The sequence below is a fragment of the Engystomops pustulosus genome, chromosome 6 (genome assembly GCF_040894005.1).
Source record: "Engystomops pustulosus chromosome 6, aEngPut4.maternal, whole genome shotgun sequence".
Lineage (NCBI taxonomy): Eukaryota > Metazoa > Chordata > Amphibia > Anura > Leptodactylidae > Engystomops > Engystomops pustulosus.
The window spans coordinates 88387589-88407778 of record NC_092416.1 but is presented as its reverse complement, the minus strand read 5'-3'; positions in this window follow the sequence as shown (position 1 = coordinate 88407778).

Here is a 20190-nt window from a genome sequence, read left to right as displayed (position 1 = left end):
GACATATATTTTGATATGAATTTTGATGCCTATAAGCAGGGGGATTGCTAGGTTAAAAACCCTCCACTACATAGAGCAGGAGATGTTGACTCCATCATGCAGCGTCTTCTGCTTCAGGCTGGGGGCTGTGTAAGAACATTTCCAGGGGCTGTGTAAGGACATTATTGGGGGCTGTGGAGGACCTTACTGGGTGCTGTGTGTGGGACATTACTGAGGGCTGTGTGAGCATACACTCACCGGCCACTTTATTAGGTACGCCATGCTAGTAACAGGTTGGACCCCCTTTTGCCTTCAGAACTGCCTCAATTCTTCGTGGCATAGATTCAACAAGGTCCTGGAAGCATTCCTCAGAGATTTTGGTCCATATTGACATGATGGCATCACACAGTTGCCGCAGATTTGTCGGCTGCACATCCATGATACCAATCTCCAGTTCCACCACATCCCAAAGATGCTCTATTGGATTGAGATCTGGTGACTGTGGAGGCCATTTGAGTACAGTGAACTCATTGTCATGTTCAAGAAACCAGTCTGAGATGATTCCAGCTTTATGACATGGCGCATTATCCTGCTGAAAGTAGCTATCAGATGTTGGGTACATTGTGGTCATAAAGGGATGGACATGGTCAGCAACAATACTCAGGTAGGCTGTGGCGTTACAATGATGCTTAATTGGTACCAACAGGCCCAAAGAGTGCCAAGAAAATATTTCCCACACCATGACACCACCACCACCAGCCTGAACTGTTGATACAAGGCAGGATGGATCCATGCTTCATGATGTTGACGCCAAATTCTGACCCTACCATCCGAATGTTGCAGCAGAAATCTAGACTCAGACCAGGCAACGTTTTTCCAATCTTCTACTGTCCAATTTCGATGAGCTTGTGCAAATTGTAGCCTCAGTTTCCTGTTCTTAGCTGAAAGGAGTGGCACCCGGTGTGGTCTTCTGCTGTTGTAGCCCATCTGCCTCAAAGTTCGACATACTGTGTGTTCAGAGATGCTCTTCTGCCTACCTTTGTTGTAACGGGTGGCGATTTGAGTCACTGTTGCCTTTCTATCAGCTCGAACCAGTCTGCCCATTCTCCTCTGACCTCTGGCATCAACAAGGCATTTCCGCCCACAGAACTGCCCTCACTGGATGTTCTTTTTCGGGCCATTCTCTGTAAACCCTAGAGATGGTTGTGCGTGAAAATCCCAGTAGATCAGCAGTTTCTGAAATACTCAGACCAGCCCTTCTGGCACCAACAACCATGCGACGTTTAAAGGCACTCAAATCACCTTTCTTCCCCATACTGATGCTCGGTTTGAATTGCAGGAGATTGTCTTGACCATGTCTACATGCCTAAATGCACTGAGTTGCCGCCATGTGATTGGCTGATTAGAAATTAAGTGTTAACGAGCAGTTGGACAGGTGTACCTAATAAAGTGGCCGGTGAGTGTATAACTGGTGGTTGTGTGAGGACACTACTGGGGGCTGTGTGAGGGACATTACTGGGGGCTGTGTGTGCATATAACTAGGGGTTGTGGAGGACATTACCGTGTATTGTGGGGCACATTACAGGGGGGCTGTGGGGGACATAAATGGTTGCTGTGAGTACATTACGGTGGCTGTGTGAGGACACTATTGCGGTCTGTGAGGACATTACTGGGGGGCTTTGGATCACCTGCAGTCACTGGATGTAACAATTTCTCCTGTATTTTCTGTATAGCTGTTATTGGTACAACCAAAGGTGCCGTCATGTACAGGAGTGGGCATTACTGAAAGTACAATACACATGCTTTGGGACCCGTGCCCCAGATCTTTTACTACCCAAGCAATGCCCCTAGATATAAGTTAGTCTATAGGTGGTGTAAAGTTATAAAATAAGTTTCTAAACACATCTTTCATCCAGTGCAAATTAATTTTAGATATTTGTGCATTTTATATTAGTATAACTGTACATTTTCAAAGTATTATCTCATCATCTATGTATCCGCCTTTTGTTAAGTTAACTAATTCAATATATGCTCCCTGATATAAATAACAATTTAATTATACAGGTTGTCAACCTCTATGTGTATATGTGTAAGGTGGATGGACAGTTGAGCAGAGTAATACTGTATTGTAATGTGTAACTTCATTGATAGGGAAGTTCTCTGTTTGCTTTGCGCAGCTGGAGTTTATTTTTTATTAAAACAATACTGACTGGGAAGTTCCTGAAATTTGTTAGCAGAGTTACAGATTGTGCTCTGTCTTTTAATTATGTTTTAAAAACTTGTGTGACTAATCTCCAACCTATTAAGACAATGAATCACTTGCTTATACACAATAAACAGTATTAGAGAGTTGAAAGGAAATTTTAATGAAGTATGTTTTCAATATTATATTCAATATTTTCTGAAATAGTTCAGGGAAGTAAGAAGACTTTGCCATTAAAGGCCACCTCTATAGGTGTGTGGGGACTGACAGCCACTGACAATCCACTGGGGGGTTCTGTGAAGTATGCCAATATGTTACCCAGCATGGGATAAGGAACACATTTCCTCTTGGCTACTTTTTAAAGTAGCCACTTTAAAGGAAATTTACCACCAGGATCCAGGACGATAAACTACGCACACATACATGCTGGGAGGATCGGTTCTTCTTTTAGATTCTTATGCCCTTGTTTTTGGAAAAAAAAAGGCTTAGAAACTTATGCAAATGAGCGTGAGGGGCACTTATTGTATAAACAAGGGCATAAAAAGCTAAAAGAACAGCGGATTCTGCCAGAGGGGGCACACACCAGTATGTCAGTGTGCTTTTTTACAGTCCTTCATCCTGGTGGTAGATTTCCTTAATATAAAGCATAACAGTCTGTTTGGGTTCCAACAAATGGTTCCTAACTAAATGTTCTAAATTCAGCATGGTTGGAAATGAGGCAAGCAGCATTAACTGGACATTTAAGTGCCACAATATCTTTCTAGGCATTGGCCAGCATTTAAAATTAATAACAATAAACATCTTTATACGGCGCCATCAAATTTCACAGTGCTTTGCAGATCATAGGAGACATATACAAATATAATATTACATTACAAAGTACAAACAGTCATATGGAACAATAGGAGTGAGGATTATTGCAGCACCTAAATTCTGGCTGCAAATATGTCCAGATGTGCCATATTTACTTGCACAGTGTTGCATCTTATTTAAGACTTGTTAGATGTATATACAGAAAAAACATACATTTCCAATTAACTTAAAACTTACCAATTTTGTGTAAACCATAATGGTGGCCTTGATCTGGCCACACAATTGAGGTCTATGGCAGCCGGTCCTGATGTAGTGAGCAAATGGGTCAATTGGTCAGATTTGCGACACAGCCGCTCGTCTTTAAATGGAGAATGAAGGGGTGAGGAGTGCTCCCTTCTCCACCCAGCCTAAAGTGCAAAAACTTTGGCTTAAAAATGAAAGTTGGAATAAAGTTGTCTAAAAATGTACCACCTTTGTCATACTCAAAAAATTATAATGGGGTTACTCCACTAAATAATATGTGGAACCTTATCTTCAGACTTTATACCGCAGCACTCAAATCAATGAACCGTATGTTTCAGACTATAAGGCGCACAAAAAAAGCTTTGATTTTCTCAGAAATCAAAGGTGCATCTTATAGTCAAGTGCACCTAATATATGAACCGCACTAACACACAACAGCTGCCTTGAACACAGGTCTGACTGACAGGTCTGTCAGGTGCGCCTTATAATCCGGTGCGCCTTATATATGAACCTAGACGTTTTAGCAAGCATTTATTGATGGTGTGCCTTATAATCTGGTGCGCCTTATAGTCCGAAAAATACAGTATCAGAATGATAAAGGTGCCCTTTGTTTTTGTGCAAATCAACATATATTGAAATGGTGCATATCACATACATGCACCATTGTGTATATATTCATACCTACCCAAAAAGAGAAGGATTACCGAGATAGTAAATGGGTCAATAAGGATGAATAAGTGTAACTTCCCAAACCTATTAGGACTGAATGTGCAGCGATATAAGCATAAACAGTCCCCTACCTTGTTATTTCTTACTGTGTGGTGGCAGTAGTGAGCAGCCAGTAGGAAGGATCAGCTAGTGACATCATTTGTGATGGCCACTCATCTAATTAAGTGGCACTATTTTATGTGGGGCCACATTTATGTGGGGCGGTGCTCATAATAACTGATGTAGATGGACATAGAACTTGAATATACTAATTGTATAAGTGCAATATCTGTGAGGGGCAGTAAATGTTATATGTTTAGGAATAAAGCAATTAACAATTAGAGGAATTAAGCGGTTAAGTATAGAATACAAAGGAGTTTGGACAGTTTTTATTACTTGTTAGTGGATTAGAGTTCTTAGCTTTATATGTGGGTCTATATGAGAAAAATACATATTGGTTATAAAATAACATGAGGTAATAAGGTAAAAGATTATGGGTCAAAAAATGATATCTGAATACAGTGAGCACATCATTGCTCTATGGTTATCGCATATTAGTAAGTCATATTTCCTATTTAGTACCTTAGAGGCCAAGGATTAAAGGGTATGGATCCAATAAAATTCCCATTTTTCCTTAACTTGATATCCAATTTAAAATGGTACATCTTATTGTGTATAGTGGTCAGGGAGCGGTAGCCATAGATATCCTTATATTGGGACTTTCATTCTGTTTCATGCTATTTTTAATTGAATAATAAAGTGTTATATATTTTTTATATCATGAATAAATGTTGGATTTTCTGTTTGCTTACTTTTCATGTAAATACATATCTGGTCCATATATTTGTACTTGAGTAATTATCGGGTAGATTATTTTTGTAGGTTAGTTCTTTTAATTAAATTGTCCACTAATAACCATAAGTTTATAATAGATTCCTGTGGTAAAAAATATTTTTATCTTCATTATTCGCTGTATGATGGCTATCTTGGAAAATTTGGAATGTATTGTCAGAGCCACCCCAGATGTAGGACACATCACATATAAAACAAAGTCAGTGTGCTACAGGTCCACTGTTATTAATGGGGATTCATTGACAAAAACCTGCAAAATGCAATGAGCTTATGTTAGTAACAAATAGTCTATATATTTCTACGCTCTTATAGACTATTTGTTGTGGACTTCATTCCAGCGTTTGTGTGATGGACCATCACCATTCTATTCCCCAGCTCTGTTCTCTTAAGTGAGGAGATTGCAGTATTTCAGATTGCCCAGGGAGGCTGGTAGTTTACTACTAGCCTTAGTAACTCACCCAATAAAGAGCAATAATATGGGTAAAGATGGGTTATGTTTTACATTAGACGCTGGCTGAATTACAGATCCTTCAAGTAGTATTGCCTGATTGTGGCCATGAGATCTCTCACAAGTGGGATCTGGATCATACTGAGGACAATGCTGATGAATTTAAAAATTGAACAGAAATAGTAAATCTTTGCCGCTCTCTTTTCCGAGACACCCCCCTTAGAGCTTGACACCTAAGTGAAATGGGAAATTTACTGGTCTTATACTTACCATTAACACTTACAAAAGGATGAAGCAATCCCTGGTCTATCTAGTACAGACAGCTGTAGACACATCCCATATCTTTACAGCCGCCTAGTAGGAAAGGATATTATGCAATCTATGACATGTTACTGCGGCAGGCAGACAGACCATTCAGTAAATTAGACTTCAATCAACTTGTAGTTGGAGCGACTAACAAGTATTTGTTTATGGCTTGGCTATTGCAAAGCTGCTCTTCACCCTTGTCTGGTTACTAGAAGCACAATGCAACAACCAAATCATTTTAAAGTGTAACTAAATTTTTCACAAAACTGCCTAGATCAATAGTGCAAATGATTATAGGAAACTTTGACTTTATTTAAAAAAGATGTTTGTTTATTTTTTTCCCCTGCCTTTCTACCTATTTAAGCAGTTGATTTGCTTTTAATGCACTTTGGTGATTTTTTGGGATTATTCAACTTTACCTTTTAGATTAAGAAATATAAAAAAGGGTAAAAAATACAAATGTCTTAGTAACAGCTCCAGCACAAGAGAAAGACAGGACAAGTCTAGCTCCTCCACCTACCAATACTAATAGCTCTTTAAAACCTTTCATTAATATTTTAGTAATGATCTTGACCCTGCCCAGTGGTCAGTCAATGACATAGTAGGCATTAGTGACATACAGTATCTAGTACCTTACAAGTGATGCTCTGCTCCATCAGGAAGAGGACTTCTTTACCATTTCTCCAGGCCATGGTTTATCTCTGGTGAATACACAATCAAACGTCTTCAGCTCCATGCAGCACAACTCCACATGGTGCCCCTAAAAATACCACAGTCACCTACAGTAAAATAAGGCATTTTCCTAAATATCTATTATCCTCATAACACCACTAAACAAACTATTCCCCACATAAAACATAATTTATATAATCCCCCTGAATAAGTGATAGTATGTACAGCACCCACAATTTATTATATGTACCAGACACCCTGAACTACAGCACCCTACTTATTAATATACATACCTGTTTTATTTATATACAGTTCCCCTCATTTATATATAACAGCCCCCATATACATACACCAAATTAAATTATATACAGTACTCCACGTAAGGCCCCCCCAGTAGTAGTATGCACATCCCCCTCCCCTAGTAGTAGTATATACTTCTCCCTTCACCCAGAAGTATTATGCACAGGCCCCCAATACCCTCAGTACCCCAGAAGTTGGCAGATGCAGCCCTGATCTTGACCTACTTATGAGAGCTACAAGCAAGTTACCTGTAACCTGTACCTGATTTCTTTCTTGAAATTGTTGTCCCTTTTACCGAATAGCCAAACTTACAGGTTCTTACAATTACAGCACGCTTGGCAAATGCAGTTGGAGAATAGTGAGCTGGATGTTACCTCTTTTCCTGCTATAACAATTCTGGCTGGCCAAGGATTAACCTCAGGACTTATTTCTACACTTTATAGTTTTCTGTTGACTGAATATCTTGAACATTTCCGCTATTAAACAGAAATGGGAAAATAATGTTAGTTCACTTTCAGAGGAACATTGGAAAACTATTCTAGTCCCACAGATCTACCAGTGAAGCCTTGAGGACCTCTCAGTTGTATCTGCTTCATAGGGTCTACAGAAAACCAAACTTTCTTCACTGAATTGATCTACAACATGAGGGCTCATTCACATGGCCGTCTGCGGGGACGTACATGCGGCCGCAAATTTGTGGCTGCATTTACTTCTCCATAGACGGCAATAGGGGCACGGCGCAGATACGGTGCCACACAGGTGTGGCACCGATCCGGGTCGCACACAGCAAAAAGATAGAGCATGCTCTATCTTTCGGCGTGTGTGCGGCCGTGCGGCGTGTCAGAGCATAATGGAAAGCCACAGACTGTAGGCAACTGAACACTTCACAAACAAACTCTTCAGTTTTCTCAAAGGATTAGTGGTACCTTCCAATACTACTGTATCTATTAGAGACATTAGATCATAAAGGGGGGCAGCCAATAAATTAGCATGCAAGAAGAATACAGACACTTGAAATACAGTAAAACAGGAAAGTTCCATTGCCATAACATAAGCCACCACAACTAACTGCTGGGAAAGTGCAACATGTGACAACACATCACTTTTCCTGCAGCACAACCACAATGAAGCAATACATCAGACAAGTAGAAGAATTATATGTAATAAAGTAGTGGATAGTACTAACTAAATTTGGGTTCGGCCCGGGACTTATCTCTTGGTTGGACATACTATATAAACATCCGAAAGCGGCCCTCCTGGTGAATGGGTTACCATCTCTCCCCTTTTCTCTACATAGAGGAACACGACAGGGATGTCCCCTGTCGCCTTTATTGTTCGCATTGGCAGTTGAGCCGCTGGCTATATTAATCAGAAGAGATCCACAATATAAGGGGGTGCAGATTGGTCCAAGGGAAGACAGAACGGCATTATATGCTGACGACATGATGTTATTTATGTCAGATCCATTAGCTACTTTAGAAGTTGCCATGGAGCAGATTGACTCTTTTGGCAAATATTCTGGGCTTAGAATAAATTGGACTAAGTCCTCGTTAACCTTTCTCTCTCCGGAACCACCAGAAGGAAGGCCCAGTTCAGTACTTGGACTAAAGGTTACAGACACATTTAAATATTTAGGGATCTATATATCGACTATTCCCTCTGCCCCTTTAGATTTGAATGTATTCCCATTGTTGGAGCACTTTAAAGCCAAATTTAGAACATGGGGTTCCCTGCCACTATCTGTAGCGGGCAGGATTAATCTCATAAAGATGATTGTATTACCTAAATGTCTGTATGCCCTGCAACACATGGAGGTAGTAGTTCCTCAAAGGTTTTTTTCACAGATGAATAGTTTAATGATTTCATTCGTGTGGGGTAACTCTAGAGCTAAATTAAAATTGACATCCCTTCAACGCCCAAAAAGTATGGCAGGAACTGCGCTTCCGGACCTCCATACTTACTATTTGGCAGGACAACTTAGGCATGTTAGACACTGGCTTCTTCCCGATCCGCTGCCAAATTCAGAAAACCACTTGGCTCATTTCTTGAAGATAGACTGTTTGTGGCCTGTTTTAGAAACTCCCCATCTTATTGCGGGCCGATTGCTGCCAATACACAAATTGGCTAGGTCAATCTGGCAGCAGGCTAAGTCTTTGTTAAAATTTACGGCAGTTGTTGCGGAGACTCCACTGTGGAATAATCCGAGCTTGCCTGAAATATTTAAACTCCCAGACCTGCGAATATGGGCTGATTTTGGTATTAGAGAATTGCGAGACCTCTATGATAACTCTATTCTATACTCCTTCGAGCAACTGAAAAGCTCTAATGATATTCCACAGACACAATTTTTCAGATATTTGCAACTCAGGCACGCCCTAGGGGTACAATACCCAAATTCTCCCCTACTCATATCAAGCTATCCACTTATTGGGGTGCTTAGATCACAAGGTCCTAGGGGACTAGTGTCCACATTATATTCCCATCTTATTACTGACAAGATTTCGGCCAATCCCTCTTCAGCATTGGAAAAATGGAAAACCCTTATACCTAGTTTGACGGACGAGACATATGCGGAAGCCCTGGAGTCAGCCATGTTAGTGTCTCCAGCAGCTAATAATAAGCTAATACAAGTATTCTTTCTTCATCAATGTTATTTGACCCCAGCCAGACTATATAGAATGGGAAGGAAGCAGACTCCTGGATGTCTGCGATGCTCTGCAGTATATGCTGACTTTTGGCATATGGTATGGACATGTACGACCATTCAGGCATATTGGCAGGAGGTGATATTACTGCTAACTAATGTACTTAATATGCCTGTTCAATCTACGCCAGAGCTCTGCTTATTGGGGGTGGTTGATGAAGAAGCATGGCAACATCACAAGCGGATATTTCTTAGAGAGGTACTGTTTCTGGCTAGGAAGGTCATAGCTTTAAAATGGATGGCGACACAACCACCATCCCTATCAATGTGGAGAAAATTAGTGAATTCAGTCCTCCCTTTTCATGACCTGATATATAAGGGAAGAGGCTGTCCAGATAAGTTTAATAAGGTGTGGGGACAATGGTGTGACTCCTCGGCTACACTTTATTCCGTGAATACATTCACGTCACAGTTAAGGGCATTACAGGATGTTTAACAACGCGAATATTAAAAGAATTGGAGGGATGAAATAATTAAATAACTTGTGGGAACTGGTCTTCCAAACTGATACCCCATCTACAATTGAAAACTATGGAGGTGGTCTAGCAGCAGCACTGCAGAGTTTTGGTTTCCTTTTTAGTTTGTTTTTGCTGTTTTTTTTGCTTTGGTTGTATTTATTTGTGTACGCATGATATGTAAAACATAATATCATATACTGTGGTAAATTCCTTTTTATTGTGATTGTTGTACACTTTCAATAAAACGAGTTTAAAAAAAAAAAAGTAGTGGATAGTAAAAATATACAAATTCATAAGATAAGATAAATTACTAATGGATGTTATGTTATGAAGCAGAGGTCATTAAATAGTATAATTAGGTTTTCCCGCCGATCGCCGCCGGCACATGGGCGCCGCCATCTTGCCGTGAATCATCGCTCCCCATGACCTCATCGGGGAGTGGTGATCCGACGCCATGACAGCCTTCTCGTTTTAACCCCTTCATTACAATGTGCTATCAGCACATTGTAATAAATGAGGAGGAAAATCGATCAGACAACCAAGGGTTAAAGTACCATAGGGAGTCTGAAAAATAGTGAAATTAAAGATATAGTAAAAGTATCCCCATGTCCGAAAATGCCTGATCTATCAAAATATAATAACGGTTTTTCACTGCGTTTAACCCCGTAACGGAAAATAGCACCCAAAGTTGAAAATGGCAGTTTTTTGCCATTTTAAAAAATATAAAAAAATCAATAAAAAGTGATCAAAAGGTCGCACAGTCCTAAAAATTATAGCAATGAAAACGTCACCAAAAGTCGCACCACCCACAGCTCCGTACAGCAAAGTATGAAAAAGTTATTGGTGCCAGAAGATGGCAAAATAAAAAAAAATATTTTTGTACCGAAGTTTTTAATTTTTGTAAATGTATGAAAACATTATAAAACCTATACAAATTTGGAATCCCATAATCGCAACGACCCAGAGAATAAAGCAGATATGTAATTTGTGCTACACAGTGAAAGTCGTAAAATCCAAGCCCATAAGAAAACGGCGCAGATGAGTTTTTTCACCATTTTCACTGCAATTGGAATTTTTTTCCCACTTCCCAGTACACGGAATGGAATTTTCAATACTGTTACTATGAAGTGCAATTTGTTACACAGAAAATAGGCCATCACTCATCTCTGTACATGGAAAAATAAAAAAGTTATTTTTGATGGTGGGGAGTGAAAAATAGAAATGAAAAAAAAAAACAAAAAAAGGCCAGGTCGTTAAGGGGTTAAGATAGAGATTAATCTAATATCACTGGCAGATTGAAGATCACGGGTTGGACGATAGACTGAGATGAGAGAAGAGAGGTAAGGAGGTGCAGCATTATTCAGAGCTGTATGGATGAGGGTTATTATTTTAAAGTGAATTCGGAAGGAGACAGGGAACCAATGCAGTGATTGGCACAAACTGGAGGCATCCGTGTAGCGTTTGGTCTGAAACGAGCGTAGCTGCTGCATTATGAATAGATTAAAAAGAGAGTTTAGTGAGTGAAAGACCAATTAGTAGGGAGTTACAGTAGTCTAGTTGAGAGTGAATCAGAGCAACGATTAGCATTTTAGAAGTTTCAATTGCCAGAAATGGGCGGATTCTGGAGATGTTTTTAAGATGCATGAGGCAAGAGGGAGTAAGAGATTGAATATACTGTGCAATGGAGAGGTCAAAGTCCAGCACAACCCCAAGACAGTGGGCCTGCTGCCTCAGTGCTATAGTGATTACAAAGACCGAGATGGAGAAGTCATGGTTGGGTCTGTTTGTAGATGGTGGAAAGATAAGGAGTTCAGTCTTAGATAGATTAAGTTTCAAGAAGAGAGAGACATTTACTAATGTTCTGGATTAAGGCAGGGGTGATGTTACGTGAAGAAGTATATAGCTGGGTGTCATCAGCATAAAGAGGATACTGGAAACCAAATCTGCTCATGGTTTGTCCAATGTGTGCAGTATATAGAAAAAAGAGAAGAGGACCTACCTAGGGCTGAGCCCTAAGGAACCCTAACACTGAAAGGAAGATGAAAAGAGAAAGATCCAGGATAGGAGATGCTGAAAGTGCAGTCAGAGAAATAGGAAATAAACCAAGAGAGTACAGTGTACTTCAGGCCAATGGAGCAAAGCATCCTGAGGAGGAGCTGGTGGTCCACAGTATTGAACGCTGCCAATAGATCCAGAAGAATGAGGAGCGAATAGTCATCTTGGGATTTAGCAGTGAGGAGATCATTGGAGACTTTAGAAAGAGCAGTTTCAGTGGAGTGCATAGAGCAGAAACCAAATTGTAGGAGGTAAGTTAGCTGAGAGATAGTAGGTAAGTCGAGAATAGACCAGGCGTTCCAGGAGTTTGGAGATGAAGGGAGATTAGAAACTGGTCTGTAGTTAGTAGCACAGGATGGGTCCAGGGACAGTTTCTTTAGTAATGGAGAAACAACTGCATGCTTGAAAAAAAGAGGGGATGTGTGTACAAACACTACAGTTGTTTTGGTATTGGTCCAACAAATCTTGCCACTTTAGGCTGGTTCATGGCGAATGCAATCAATTTTATCTTTAAAGTAGGGGGCCAGATCTTCAGCCCCAATGTCTGTGACAAGTGGCTGCACCTTTGGTGTTAGTAAGGAGCAGGGGCGGACTGGGAATTTAAAATGGCCCTGGAAAAAAATATAAAAGTGGCCCCATCTTATGGGCGGAGTCAAAACAAGTGGGTGTGGTCAGATAATGTGGGTGGAGTTATAACAGACAAATTGTTGGTAGATGGCCTTAATGCAAAACAAGAACATCTTTTGCTAGTAAGTGAATAGAATGTGCAAGGATTGTGACCTGTGGATCAGTAAATTATGCCTTAATTACCTTTCCCTTGTGCCATACATGTAGAATTCAGAGAAAGAATATATTGATACTGCCTCCTATGTACAGGAATAATGCTACAATAACACATTTAGAATAACACATTCAATCCTGCCTTCTATATACAAAATAAAACTACTACAATACCTTCTCCCATGTGCAAGCCAACTACTATAATACTGCCTCCTATGTACAGGAATATAACTATTATAATACTGCCCCCTATGTACAAGAATATAACTACTATAATACTGCCCCCTATGTACAAGAATATAACTACTATAATACTGTCCCCTATGTACAAGAATATAACTACTATAATACTGCCTCCTATGTACAGGAATATAACTACTATAATACTGCCCCCTATGTACAAGAATATAACTACTATAATACTGCCCCCTATGTACAAGAATATAACTACTATAATACTGCCCCCCTATGTGCAAGAATATAACTACTATAATACTGCCCTCCTATGTACAGGAATATAACTACTATAATACTGCCCCCTATGTACAAGAATATAACTACTATAATACTGCCCCCTATGTACAAGAATATAACTACTATAATACTGCCCCCTATGTACAGGAATATAACTACTATAATACTGCCCCTATGTACAAGAATATAACTACTATAATACTGCCCCCTATGTACAAGAATATAACTACTATAATACTGCACTCTATGTACAGGAATATAACTACTATAATACTGCCCCCTATGTACAAGAATATAAATACTATAATACTGTCCCTATGTACAAGAATATAACTACTATAATACTGCCCCTATGTACAGGAATATAACTACTATAATACTTCCCCCTATGTACAGGAATATAACTATTATAATACTGCTCCTATGTACAGGAATATAACTACTATAATACTGCCCCCTATGTACAGGAATATAACTACTATAACACTGCCCCCTATGTACAACAATATAACTACTATAATACTGCACCCTATGTACAAGAATATAACTACTATAATACTGCCCCCTATGTACAGGAATATAACTACTATAATACTGCCCCCTATGTACAACAATATAACTACTATAATACTGCCCCCTATGTACAGGAATATAACTACTATAATACTGCCCCCTATGTACAAGAATATAACTGCTATACTACTGCCCCCTATGTACAAGAATATAACTACTATAATACTGCCTCCTATGTACAGGAATATAACTACTATAATACTGCCTCCTATGTACAGGAATATAACTACTATAATACTGCCCCCTATTTACAGGAATATAACTACTATAATACTGCCCCCTATGTACAGGAATATAACTACTATAATACTGCCCCCTATGTACAAGAATATAACTACTATAATACTGCCCCCTATGTACAGGAATATAACTACTATAATACTGCCCCCTATGTACAAGAATATAACTACTATAATACTGCCCCCTATGTACAAGAATATAACTACTATAATACTGCCCCCTATGTATAGGAATATAACTACTATAATACTGCCCCTATGTACAAGAATATAACTACTATAATACTGCCCCCTATGTACAGGAATATAACTCCTTTAATACTTCTCCTATGTACAGGAATATAACTACTATAATACTGCCCCCTATGTACAGGAATATAACTACTATAATACTGCCCCCTATGTACAAGAATATAACTCCTATAATACTGGCTCCTATGTACAAGAATATAACTACTATAATACTGCCCCCTATGTACAAGAATATAACTCCTATAATACTGGCTCCTATGTACAAGAATATAACTACTATAATACTGCCCCCTATGTACAAGAATATAACTACTATAATACTGCCCCCTATGTACAGGAATATAACTACTATAATACTGCCCCCTATGTACAGGAATATAACTACTATCATACTGCCCCCTATGTATAAGAATATAACTACTATAATACTGCCCCTATGTACAGGAATATAACTACTATAATACTGCCCCCTATGTACAGGAATATAACTACTATAATACTGCCCCCTGTGTACAGGAATATAACTACTATAATACTGCCCCCTATGTACAAGAATATAACTACTATAATACTGTCCCCTATGTACAGGAATATAACTACTATAATACTGACCCCTATGTACAAGAATATAACTGCTATACTACTGCCCCCTATGTACAAGAATATAACTACTATAATACTGCCTCCTATGTACAGGAATATAACTACTATAATACTGCCTCCTATGTACAGGAATATAACTACTATAATACTGCCCCCTATTTACAGGAATATAACTACTATAATACTGCCCCCTATGTACAGGAATATAACTACTATAATACTGCCCCCTATGTACAAGAATATAACTACTATAATACTGCCCCCTATGTACAAGAATATAACTACTATAATACTGCCCCCTATGTACAAGAATATAACTACTATAATACTGCCCCCTATGTATAGGAATATAACTACTATAATACTGCCCCTATGTACAAGAATATAACTACTATAATACTGCCCCCTATGTACAGGAATATAACTCCTTTAATACTTCTCCTATGTACAGGAATATAACTACTATAATACTGCCCCCTATGTACAGGAATATAACTACTATAATACTGCCCCCTATGTACAAGAATATAACTCCTATAATACTGGCTCCTATGTACAAGAATATAACTACTATAATACTGGCTCCTATGTACAAGAATATAACTACTATAATACTGCCCCCTATGTACAAGAATATAACTCCTATAATACTGGCTCCTATGTACAAGAATATAACTACTATAATACTGCCCCCTATGTACAAGAATATAACTACTATAATACTGCCCCCTATGTACAGGAATATAACTACTATAATACTGCCCCCTATGTACAGGAATATAACTACTATAATACTGCCCCCTGTGTACAGGAATATAACTACTATAATACTGCCCCCTATGTACAAGAATATAACTACTATAATACTGTCCCCTATGTACAGGAATATAACTACTATAATACTACATATATACACAGAAGCGAACATGAAAAAAATCAGTATTTATCATATACAGAAAACACATGAGATCCTCACCTTTTGCATCCAGTGACATCAGGTGACGTCTCCTCGGATTGTTCTCGTTCCTCATTTTCTCCATTAGTTCCACCATCACCTTGTCTCTTCCTCCAGGTACACAGCTTTCCTGCAGAGTTTACCACACAGACGTCTTATGTTCTGCACTTTCCCATTGTCCCTTAACTGTCCCTTCTTCTGCTACCACCAATACTGTGCCCCAAATACTGTAATAGAGCCCTCTACAATATTAGTACCACACAAATAGTGCCCCATAATGTAACTGTAATGGGAGGGATAATTTATTTCTTCTTTCTCTCCTTTAACACCCCCCCCCCCCCACCACTGACCCAACCCAGTATTGATAGAGCTCCTACTATGACCCAGGCATAAAAATAATGGCCCCAGCCCGCCCCAGACATATAACTAATGCCCCCTGCCAGCCCCAGATATATAATTAATGCCCCCTGCCATCCCCAGACATATAATTAATGGCCCCAGCCCGCCCCAGACATATAATTAATGCCCCCTGCCATCCCCAGACATATAATTAATGGCCCCAGCCCGCCCCAGACATATAATTAATTCCCCCCTGCCAGCCCTAGATATAGAATAATGCCCCCCCCCCCGCCCCAGACATATAATTAATACACACTGCCAGCCCCATATATACAATAATCCCCCCCAGACATATAATTTATGCCCACTGCCAGCCCCATATATACAATAATCCCCCCACCCCAGACATATTATTTATGCCCACTGCCAGCCCCATATATACAATAATACCCCCCACCCCAGACATATAATTTATGCCCACTGCCAGCCCCATATATACAATAATCCCCCCCACCCCAGACATATAATTTATGCCCACAGCCCGCTCCATATATACAATAATCCCCCCCAGACATATAATTTATGCCCACTGCCAGCCCCATATATACAATAATCCCCCCCAGACATATAATGTATGCCCACTGCCAGCCCCATATATACAATAATCCCCCCAGACATATAATGTATGCCCACTGCCAGCCCCATATATACAATAATCCCCCCCAGACATATAATTTATGCCCACTGCCAGCCCCATATATACAATAATCCCCCCCAGACATATAATGTATGCCCACTGCCAGCCCCATATATACAATAATCCCTCCCAGACATATAATGTATGCCCACTGCCAGCCCCATATATACAATAATCCCCCCCAGACATATAATGTATGCCCACTGCCAGCCCCATATATACAATAATCCCCCCCAGACATATAATTTTGCCCACAGCCCGCCCCATATATACAATAATCCCCCCCAGACATATAATTTTGCCCACAGCCCGCCCCAAATATACAATAATCCCCCCCAGACATATAATTTATGCCCACTGCCAGCCCCATATATACAATAATCCCCCCCACCCCAGACATATAATTTATGCCCACTGCCAGCCCCATATATACAATAATCCCCCCACCCCAGACATATAATTTATGCCCACTGCCAGCCCCATATATACAATAATACCCCCCACCCCAGACATATAATTTATGCCCACTGCCAGCCCCATATATACAATAATAACCCCCCAGACATATTATTTATGCCCACTGCCAGCCCCATATATACTATAATCCCCCCCACCCCAGACATATAATTTATGCCCCCTGCCAGCCCCATATATATAATAATCCCCCCCCCCCCCGACATATAATTTATGCCCACTGCCATTCCCAAATATAGAATAATGCAGCCCCCCCTCCCAGACATATAATTAATGCCCCCGGTTCTGTAATTTAAAAAAAAAAACATCATACTCACCCCTTTGGTGCAGTTTCTTCCCGTCTTCCTCGGTCTTCGGTGGCTTGGTGTAGAGGCGCGGGATAGTGACGTCACTGCTCCGCGCCTCCACACCAAGCCGCGGAGCTACAGGGAGGCAGGCGACAGCTGACATGGTAAGTGCCAGCCTCCTCCACGCTACACAGGTCGCGCAATGACGTCGATTGCGCGACCTGTGTAGCTGGGTTTATACACAGACGCAGAAGCAGCGGTGCTGCGCTGCGTCTGTGTACTAATCAATAGTACCTGCATCGAACGATCGTACGATGCAGGTACTATGGATTATGTGAAAAGTTTTAGCGAGTGCGGACCGGCCCCGCACCAGCTCCGGACCGGCCCCAGACCGGCCCAGGACCGACCGGCCCACCGGGAAAATTCCCGGTGGGTACAATGGCCAGTCCGCCCCTGGTAAGGAGTGAAGAGTATCAAAGAGCCTTTCGGGGTTGTTAGAGAGAAAGGATAATAGATAAGTAAAATAGACCTGTTTAGCAAGTTGAAGGGCAGAGTTATAGGTTTATAGTATAAATTTGAAGTGTAGAAAGAGATAAATGTAACATAATATAAATATAGAAGGGCACATAGATGCATGTAGAGATAAATAGGTATTGATTTACAGATAATTGTATTATTTTCATACTGAAGTTAAAATATAGCTCAATCTATTCTTGTAGTATTATTTTTCCAAATAGATATGTATTCTGATATTTTATTGATGCCACACATTGCTAGTCCTATACCTGTTATTCTCTAGCATTAACAAGTTACAGATTATCAAGTATAGCAAAAGGCACATTTCTAAATGTGAAACATCTTTAACCCCATTTTTTTTGGATTACAACGTAATTTATTTTGCACTAGACTACTACAGTTTAGATAAGCCTTTATTAGCATTCATTGCTGTTAATCGTTTGCAGGGAAAAAAAAACTGCAGCAAAAAAAGAAAGAAAAATCACCTGTTGCGCGGTCACTTATTATAAAAAGCCCCTGCATATATCCAGCAAATGATTAGAATGGCTTAAAAGAATTACTTCGAAATGAATACCCCCTGGCTATGATGCAAGTGATGTACAGTGAAGAGGTGATACCCTGTTTCCCCTAAAATAAGACATCCCCCGAAAGTAAGACCTAGTACAATTTTGTTCAGGCTTAGAAATATAAGGCCTCCCCTGAAAATAAGACCTAGCGGCAGTCATTGCTACAGCTCCCCTCGCGCCATACATTAGTATATGGAAATCTTTTAGATGCTGCAGAAGGATGTGACATGGGGAAGAATTCATGGAAGTAAATCACTGGTTGTTGTGCTGCAAACGTGATACCAGCATTTACCAGGATAAGAAGGGTCATTTATGTAAAGTTACTTTTACTAAACATTAGAGATTGGGGCCAATGATACCAATAAAAATCGAGTCACAAGACATACTGCATGAAATTCAGAGTTTGGAGAGTCATAAAGAAGTTGGAGAAGTTGATTTTTTGTTCAACGATAAATGTAAATTCTTGTTCATGGAAAAATAAGAAATCCCCTGAAAATAAGACCTAGTGCCTCTTTAGAAGCAAAAATTAATATAAGACACTGTCTTATTTTCGGGGAAACAGGGTAGCATAATACCTTAGAAAAAAAAACTCAGCAAATTAATTTAAACAGAAACTTTTATGATTTCAGTGGATACAGAAGGAAGAAATTCTTAATAAATGGTGTTGAAGTAGAATACTAGGCACAGATGCTTGGGTGGCAGATCAGGACCCTCGTACACCTAGAATTGATCTTTAAAAGGAACCTGTCACTTACTAAGTAATATTAAACCTGAATGCGGAAACAGCCTAGACTTTGCATCTGCCTGACTGACATCTGGTGGAGCAAACATCCCATAGATAGGGAGTACTCCTTTTACTCTCTGGTCCACAGAAGCTTCTCTCATATAGACCTAGCCTTCACTTCTTTACTTATCTAGGTCCCTGCTAGCTTCTGAAAAGCGGTATCTAGAGGACCCCTGTTAGGACAACAGGTGAGTGTGGGGCCATACACAAAGGGAGCATCTGGCATTGGCTAAAGCACGTACAAATAGCGCCTTCTGGCAACTGAGGACAATGTATTTGAATTTGGGGATAAAAATGGTAACCTTTTTGCATATCTCTAACTTACTGAACGCCCATGTGCCTTTGTTCCCTCTATAGTAGATGCTAGGGGTGTCTTGACTTTTGATAAACGGTCCATAAATTATGCTTTTCATGTTTATTACTCTTCTCTCTATAGCCCCAGATTTTCCGCCTCGGGGACCGAGATTGATGATTTCCTAAATGGGCTTCCACTTTGGCATTTGTCACCTGCCCATTCAGCTGGTCTGGATTCGCCAGTCTTGGCGGAAAAAGGTGGAACTCGCAATCCAATCTCTCCCTTTGGGTAGGACACCGGTCCTTGTTGGTTTGGGGGGAGATGTTCAGGGATAGTGGTGAACTGGTTGCCTCACGGAAGCTAGACCTCTTCTCTACAGCCCTGGAGTGCAGCCTCCTTCCTGACTCTATATGTGAGGTACTGATTGTAGTCCTCCCTGAGTCGGGGAAGAATCCCACAGTCCCTGACTCCTATCTCCCTATTTCACTCTTAAATTTTAATATTAAAATATTTGCAAAAATCCTGGCCATGATATTAAACGAAATCATCTTGTCATTAATTCATCCGGATCAAACTGGCTTTATGCACTGTAAGTGGACGGATATTAACATACAG